The sequence below is a fragment of the Schistocerca serialis genome, chromosome 4 (genome assembly GCF_023864345.2).
Source record: "Schistocerca serialis cubense isolate TAMUIC-IGC-003099 chromosome 4, iqSchSeri2.2, whole genome shotgun sequence".
Lineage (NCBI taxonomy): Eukaryota > Metazoa > Arthropoda > Insecta > Orthoptera > Acrididae > Schistocerca > Schistocerca serialis.
In genome coordinates, this window is record NC_064641.1 from 219,361,663 (window position 1) to 219,370,818 (window position 9,156).

Below are 9,156 nucleotides of genomic sequence, written 5' to 3' on the forward strand. Positions count from 1 at the left end.
CGTTATCATCGATCCTGGTGTTAAATTTCTCGCTGTTCTCATTTATGCTACTTCTCATTACTTTCGTCTTTCTTCGATTTACTTTCAATCCACATTCTGTACGAATTAGGCTGTTCAATCCATTCAGCGTATCCTGTAATTCTTCTTCATTTTCACTGAAGATGGCAGTGTCATCAGTGAATCTTATCATTGATATCCTTTCACCTTAAATTTTAATTCCGCTCTTGAATTTTTCTTTTATTTCCGTCGGTGCTTCTTAGATGTATAGCCTGAACACTAGGCTCGTAAGATTGCATCCGTCTCTTATGTTGTTTAATCCGACCGCTTCGATCTTGGTCTTCCACTCTTTTTGTTCTCTTTTGGTTGTTACACATGTTCTATATTATCCGTCTTTCCCTGTGGCTTACCCCTATTTCTCTCAGTATTTCGAACATCTTGGACCATTTTACATCGTCGAGCCCTTTTTTCTGGCCGACAAATCCTAAGAATGTGTATTGATTTTCCTCCGTCTTGCTTCTGTTATCAACCGCAACGTCAGAATTGCCTCTCTGATGCCTTTCACTTTCCTAAACCCAAACTGATCGTCATCTAATACATCTTCAGCTTTCTTTTCCATTCTTCTGTATATTTCTCTTGTCAGCAACTTGGATGCATGAGCTATTAAGCTGAATGTGCGATAATTCTCGCACTTGTCGGCTCTTGTATTCTTCATAGTTTTGTGAATGACGTTTTTCTGAAAGTCAGATGACATATCGCAAACTCATACAGTCTACACACCAACTTGAATAATCGTTTTATAGTCACTTCCCCCCCCAATGATTTCAGAAATTCTAATGGAATGTTATCTGTCCCTTCTGCCTTATTCGATCTTGTCTTCCAAAGCACTTTCAAAATCTAACTCTAATACTAGATTCTCTCTCTCTCATATATCGACTCCTATTTCTACTTCTATCATGTTATCAGACAATCTGTGGCCTCATAGAGGCCTTCAATGCACTCATTCCACGTTTCCGCTCTCTCCGCTGCATTTAAAAGTGTAATTCCCAGTGCACTCTTAATGTTACCATCCTTTCTTTTAATTGTTTTGACTTTTCTATATGCTGAGTCAGTCCTTCAACAATCATTTCGTTTTCGATATCTTCATATTTTTATGCAGCCATTTCCCCTACGCTTCCTTGGACACTATTTCTCATTCGTGAGTGATTTGAACTTTTGTATTTCTTAATTCCCCTAAATATTTTTGTACTTGGTTCGGTCGTCGATCAACTGAAGTATTTCTTTTTTGTTTCTTGTTACCAGTGGTTTATTCGCAATTACTGTCTTTTTACCTATGTATTTCTTTTTAACTTCTGTGATTGACCTTTTCAACGATGTCCATTCCTCTTCAACTGAACTGCCTACTGAGCGATTTATTATCGCACTGTCTATAACACCACGGAACTTCAAATGTGTCTCTTGATTTCTTAGTACTTCCATGTCCCACTTCATTGAGCATTGATTCTTCATGAGTAGTCTCTTAAAGTTCAACCTATTCTTCATCTTTATTAAATTGTTATCTGAGTCTATATCTGCTCCAGAGTACGTCTTACGATCCAGTAACCGATTTCGGATACTCTTCCTGACCAGGATGCAATCTTCCCGTAAATTCCGGCGTTTACGAAGTATGCCTCCTGCTCTTATTATTCTTGAACAGAGCATTCGCTATTACTTGCTGAAATTTATTGCACAACTCCGTTAGTCTTTCTCCTGTCTCACTCCTAGTACGAAGCCGAATTCTCCACATAACTGTTACATTATCATCTCCCTTTACATACTGAATTACCCGTTCAGTATCCTCACACACTTTCTTTATCTCTTCGTCTTCGGATTATGACGTCGGCAGGTATACCCGAAGTATCGTTGCTGGTGTTGGTTTGCTGTCGATTCTGATAAAAACAACCCTGTCACTGAATTGTTCACAGTAACTCACTCTTTGTCCTTCCTTCCTATTCATAATGAACCCTACTCCAATTATATCTTTTTCTGCTGCTGTTGACACTACCCCGTTCTCGTCTGACCAGAGATCCTTGCCTTACCTCCATTTCACTTCACTGACCACCACTATATCTAGATTGAGCCCTAGCATTTCTCTTTTAAGATTCTGTAGATTCCCTATCACGTTCAAGCTTCTGACATTCCATACCACGACTCGTAGAACGTTATCCTTTCGTTGATTATTCAATCTTTTTCTCATGGTAAATTTCCCCTTGGCAGTCCGCTCCCGGAGACCCGAATGCGGACTATTCCGGAATCTGCCCTTCTTTGAACTTTTCGATGTCTTTCGTCGAGCCTATCTGATGCGGATCCCACACTCTCCTGCAATACTCCAGAAGAGGACAGACAAGCGTAGTGTAAGCAGTCTCTTTAGTAGACCTGTTACGTTTTCTGAGTATTATGGGAATAAATAGCAGCCTTTGGATTTCTGCTTTCCCCACAACATTATCCATGTGATCGTTTCAATTTAAGTTATTCGCAACTGTAATCCCCAAGTATTTAGTTTAAAACCTTTAGATTTGCGTGATTCATTTTAGCAGTCATGTGGAAGGTTTCACACTTTTCATTAATCAGAGACAGTTGTCACTTTTTGCACCATACAGATGTCTAAATCATTTTGAAATTCGTTTTGATCTTCTGATGACTTTGCAAGACGGTGAATGACGGCATCATCTGCAAACAATGTAACAGTGCCGGTACTGCTCAGATTTGTCTCTTAAATCGTTTATCTACATCCGGAATAGCAGAGAGCCTGTGACGCTCTCTCGGGGAACGCCAGATATTACTTCCGTCTTACTCGATGACTTTGTCAGTTACTGTGACGTTTCTGACAGGAAATCAAGAAACCAGTCACACGATTGAGACGGCACTCCATAAGCACGTAATTTAACTAGAAGTCTATTGTGAGGAACGGTGTCAGAAGCCTTTTGGAAATCTAAAAATATGGAATGAACTTGACATCTCCTGTCGATAGCACTCATTACTTCGTGAGGATAAAAAGCTGGTCGCACTTCACAAGAACGTTATTTTCTGAACCTTTGTTAGCTATTTGACAATAAATCGTTTCCTTCGATTTAATTCATAATCTTCGAGCACAATATATGGCCCACAATCGCTATTTGTGACTCTGCTTTAGTGTAAATTGTAAAACTATTATCGATATTACCTGTAATGGCCTTATCTAAATTCTTTGTCTGTGTTTACTTCTTTATACTTCTGTATATCCATACTCTTTGATGTAGCGTCCATGATAATGTTTTATTCATTATTTATGATAATTACTGTAATTGTAATTAATCTGTGGATGTAATTTCAAAATTAGTGTACTGTAAGAGGAAGAAAATGTTAAAACTTTAGTTGTAATACTGGTTCATGCCTAATGAAAGTAGGTTTCTAATCATGTAAAATTTGGAGGCAAGTCCTTCCGCAACGGAATTGTCTGGGAGGGAATAGGAAAGGTGGATCTGGCGGTCGAACTGTAAGACTCCTGTGTGGCACGAGTCGGTCGGTTAGCTCTGTACTACAAAAATCCGACGTAATAAGAGAATTTTAAGAGATAATTACTCAGCGAGAGCCATGGATATTTTTGCCGCCTTTTTTGAATAGCACAGGAGATCGACATTGCCACCACCTTCTTCTCAAATTACCAGTTGGGTAATGTATGGATGCATGGACCAGTTATGCAGTTTCTTTTTCAATAATAAGTTTGTGTTCTGTAAGCTTTGTGTTGAGCATTAGCATTTTACCCTTAGTCGTTTACCTAGACAGGAACCTATCCCAAATGCTACGTTATTGCCTAGTATCCTATTTTATTGAGCTGAAAAATCATTTCAGTAAATTTCCTTAACAAACTTTGTGGAGTTGTGAAGTACACCATTATTTGGTGAGCATAAGCATTGAAATATCCCACATAGCTTTCACAAAAAGGTAGTTAAAGTTACATCAAAGTACAATTACCAATAGAAGATTTAAAGCATTCAAAGATTTTTCTGATCGAAGTAATAACGTTTATAATTTCATGTGTTATGTAGTTAAGTGATTCCCATACTGTGTTTTGACTAAAGTGTTCAGCCTTGATCTGAGTCTACAGACAGATTATTTTCTGGGTCTCCATGCTAATACACTCCTGGAAATTGAAATAAGAACACCGTGAATTCATTGTCCCAGGAAGGGGAAACTTTATTGACACATTCCTGGGGTCAGATACATCACATGATCACACTGACAGAACCACAGGCACATAGACACAGGCAACAGAGCATGCACAATGTCCGTACTAGTACAGAGTATATCCACCTTTCGCAGCAATGCAGGCTGCTATTCTCCCATGGAGACGATCGTACAGATGCTGGATGTATTCCTGTGGAACGGCTTGCCATGCCATTTCCACCTGGCGCCTCAGTTGGACCAGCGTTCGTGATGGACGTGCAGACCGCGTGAGACGACGCTTCATCCAGTCCCAAACATGCTCAATGGGGGACAGATCCGGAGATCTTGCTGGCCAGGGTAGTTGACTTACACCTTCTAGAGCACGTTGGGTGGCACGGGATACATGCGGACGTGCATTGTCCTGTTGGAACAGCAAGTTCCCTTGCCGGTCTAGGAATGGTAGAACGATGGGTTCGATGACGGTTTGGATGTACCGTGCACTATTCAGTGTCCCCTCGACGATCACCAGTGGTGTACGGCCAGTGTAGGAGATCGCTCCCCACACCATGATGCCGGGTGTTGGCCCTGTGTGCCTCGGTCGTATGCAGTCCTGATTGTGGCGCTCACCTGCACGGCGCCAAACACGCATACGACCATCACTGGCACCAAGGCAGAAGCGACTCTCATCGCTGAAGACGACACGTCTCCATTCGTCCCTCCATTCACGCCTGTCGCGACACCACTGGAGGCGGGCTGCACGATGTTGGGGCGTGAGTGGAAGACGGCCTAACGGTGTGCGGGACCGTAGCCCAGCTTCATGGAGACGGTTGCGAATGGTCCTCGCCGATACCTCAGGAGCAACAGTGTCCCTAATTTGCTGGGAAGTGGCGGTGCGGTCCCCTACGGCACTGCATAGGATCCTACGGTCTTGGCGTGCATCCGTGCGTCGCTGCGGTCCGGTCCCAGGTCGACGGGCACGTGCACCTTCCGCCGACCACTGGCGACAACATCGATGAACTGTGGAGACCTCACGCCCCACGTGTTGAGCAATTCGGCGGTACGTCCACCCGGCCTCCCGCATGCCCACTATACGCCCTCGCTCAAAGTCCGTCAACTGCACATACGGTTCACGTCCACGCTGTCGCGGCATGCTACCAGTGTTAAAGACTGCGATGGAGCTCCGTATGCCACGGCAAACTGGCTGACACTGACGGCGGCGGTGCACAAATGCTGCGCAGCTAGCGCCATTCGACGGCCAACACCGCGGTTCCTGGTGTGTCCGCTGTGCCGTGCGTGTGATCATTGCTTGTACAGCCCTCTCGCAGTGTCCGGAGCAAGTATGGTGGGTCTGACACACCGGTGTCAATGTGTTCTTTTTTCCATTTCCAGGAGTGTAGTTAAGCCAGATTTAAATGTCATATTACAATAACAGCAATCAAGAATAAGCAACTGGCTACACCTATTCAGACTATACTAGATCATGTTCCCTTTGAGCTAAATAGTGTAATGAAGTGAATGTTCCTTGAGAATACAAATAATGGTCAGTACAAAAGATACAATTACTTCTTAATTATTTTAATGATACTAATTTCCTATAATTAAACTGACGAAAGAAACCTTGTCTAAGCTAATAGTGCTCCACCATTAGTAATCATTTACCTATAATGATAATTGGCTTCCTACTGTAATGTACAGGTAGTAAGTGATATTGAGAGCCAGTTGTTGCCTGAACTTATCAATACTCCTGTGTAATTCATGTCAAACCACTTGTAGGTTACTTGCTAAACTCAGCCACTGCCATGTATCTTATCAACAAAACAGGATTTCTGTATCAAGTAAAGTCAATCCCTGTGGTTAATTTTCTTTATGAACCGACATAGTACTTGATACAAATTTGCCTGATTGGGCTGTTGACCGTTTCCTGTAATGTAATGACAGTTTAGCTGATTACTAATAGAACCTTGCTTCGATTTCTGTTTGTTCTGCTATTGCTTCCTTTCAATAGAAATCTTTAGAGATCCAAAGATAGTCTGTTATCTTAACCGTTCTATGCACCATCACAGTCAAATTAAAAAAGAGTAACATCATCGGTGTGCTGCTAATTTAATAACAGCCGGTAGTGTTATAAACTGTTATGAACACCATCACCACTGCTGTCTCGCATTGAAGTTATCGATTGCTTCTTGCCACTGGTGTACTTTGCGTACGACCAGAAAATCTTTGGGTTTTCTGCCAGATTTCGTTGTAGAAACTATTAAAAGCATGTCGCATTGAAGTTCATGCTAAATGTCGAGCTTCTGTAAAACTAGTATAAGAAATCTAACCGAGATGGAATGTGAAGAATGCAAGCAGACAAGGAATTTTGTTCTTTTCCGAACGCCTTTTGTTGCCCACCGGCCACCGTGGCAATTGTTCGGTTAGCCGCGGTGCCTCGTGTGCAAACTTGCAGTTTGCATTGTCCCTGACTACCGGCGGCCACGAAGCCTTTGCGGTTCAAGTAGGAAAAAGTTCGTGAACGGATACTGTGAATTACGCAGTTCAAATTCCGACGTGTATCAACACTTTCCTTCTTCACAGCAACTAGAAGCGTTCTGCCCCTATCGCACTTTAGGAGAGCTGATTACCGATTTACGACGTAAGTCTTGTGTAGTGCGCGAAACTTTCTGGTGCACTGAGAACTGAGTGATGTAGTTAATTATTTTTTTTGTATTTTTAAGTAATGCCTTTTATATATTGGTTCAAAGTAGTAAATTCTGCTACATAAATGTGTTTTTCTGTTGCGCGTCACAAAGCGAGAGGAGAAAAGACCAGCGTCACATATTTGCTTTGTGAAGGGTCTGATGGTGCCGTCGCAGAAAATCTACCAGCCGACGGTCAGTTCACAACAAAAGATGCCACTGAACTAGGCTACATCGTTGATATTTTACTATCGTACATTGTTAAAGAGAAAAGAAATGTATTATTTTTAACTCATCACATGTCGTGAGACTTTGAGTGACTCTAATGTGAAGCTCTATGTGTCAAGCTGTTCACAGGATTGAATGTTTTACACTCTATTACGCAAGAAAGTTTTGTTACACATTGTGTGTGATCAATTTTGAATAACTCAGTGAAGTTGATTCTCGAGATATTTTTGAATTTTATAAGACGAGTGAAAATTATATCGGAAAACTAAAAACTTGCTACAAAACAGGTCACAAGAATATTAATCAATATCTCTGGAGTATTGGTTTCACGTAAACTGACATGAGCAGTGAAATAATTTTGCAACGGTTATAATAATTTTAAACAAATTAAGAAGAAGATAATCCAAATTACACTCTTTCTTTTTCGATTATCCTGTACCTGCACAGGGTCAGCATGGTTCTTGTCGGATTTTCTATTGTTAATGTTTGAGATTGGCAGGATAGCCTTCTAGTCAGCCCCCCCTCTAACTGCGGGGAAAGAATTTGTGTTCCCTAACTGTCCGTGTCTAGTATTATCCATGTGAAAGCGTGCGAAGGTTCACTAAAAGTTTGGAAATTATGTGACTGAGGAGGGACTTGGGGTACAATTCCCCTATTCACCTAATGGCATGTGGGAAACCGCCTAAAAGCCGTATCAAGGCCGGAACACCAACGCTCGCCGTTAATCAGCCGGGTGGATTCGATCCAGAACAGGCGCGCATCCCCGAATTCCGGAAGTGGCGTGCAAACACATTCGGCTACCCGCGAAGGTAATAGTATAACTTTTAATTCACATCTATTCACATTTACGAAGGGACAATCAAAAGTTCATAATCAGTATTTACAGAAGCTAAAATTAATTAATAAGACGTTAACTGCAATATACGATTTGTGGAATATACGATTTATGGAATATAAGTCAGAGAATCGCAGTTTCTTTCCATGGCATCAGTAAACTAAACACCACAAAAAGAATTTTTCAACGACATGACGGTTCTCCTTCCTTTACCTGAATTCTACGAGGGCCTAAGAAGAACATTTAGTTATGGGTAAGAGATTAGGTCACAAATATACAGTAGTCATAGTGAAAATTTGCAGAAAAAAATCTTTAAACAGTGACCTCTCTGAATCAACATATCAAACACGCGCTGAGGTTTGCATTCGTCCAATTGTGTTTAACCGCTTATTGCTAAAGCATTACGACGGGACCTGACAGCAGATTTAAAGCGTAAATCGACTCAGGAACTAACAAATTGAAATTCAAATCACGTCGTATCGTTGTTCTCTTTCTGCCTTGTGCTGACATTTTCACCCCTGTATTCGCACTATAACCTTTTTCACACAGAGGTGGAGCCCCTCCACGCCCACACCGGCATGATGGCCAACACAAAAGGTCTACTGCCATCTCTGCATAAGGGTTAGTGTCCACTAAAGTGAGGTGTCGCAGGATGTGGGTACTGCGATGTTTGCGTACGTCTGGTTAGGATTAACCATTAATGCGCGCTCATCTGGAGATAGATTGGTCGAAATGTGACGAAGGGTAGCGGTTTGAAGGGCAGAGGAAAAAAAGTGCCAAGGCAAGGGCCAAGGGGAAAAAACCTCTGCGAAAGTTAGGTCGGGCGGCAAGAGCAGTAGCGGTTGTCTTGCTGCCTGCGATAGGTTGTGTAAGGATAGGCTTTGTTAGTAGTGGGTATCATGCATGTCGATACCTTGACGTTGTGCGTTTGTGCTGCTCGGCGGCTGGCGCTGGGTGCTGGTACAGAGTCCTCGTTCAGCGTCAGCATCCTGCATCAGTTAGGTTTGCTATCGATCTTGTGTCCGATAGGTCATATACCGGAGGCACAGTGTGAGGGAATGTTGGCAGATTGTTTGTGCGTCTGTGGGCGAGCTCGTCGGTGTCCCTGCTGTGGCCTGTTGGTCGGCTCTAATAGCAGCTGGTAGTTGCCAGTCAGTGTTGCTGATATGCAGGGGCTTACCGACGTTTGTCGCTGTTTGCGTATGTTAGTTTACCACAGGTGGCTATGCCCTA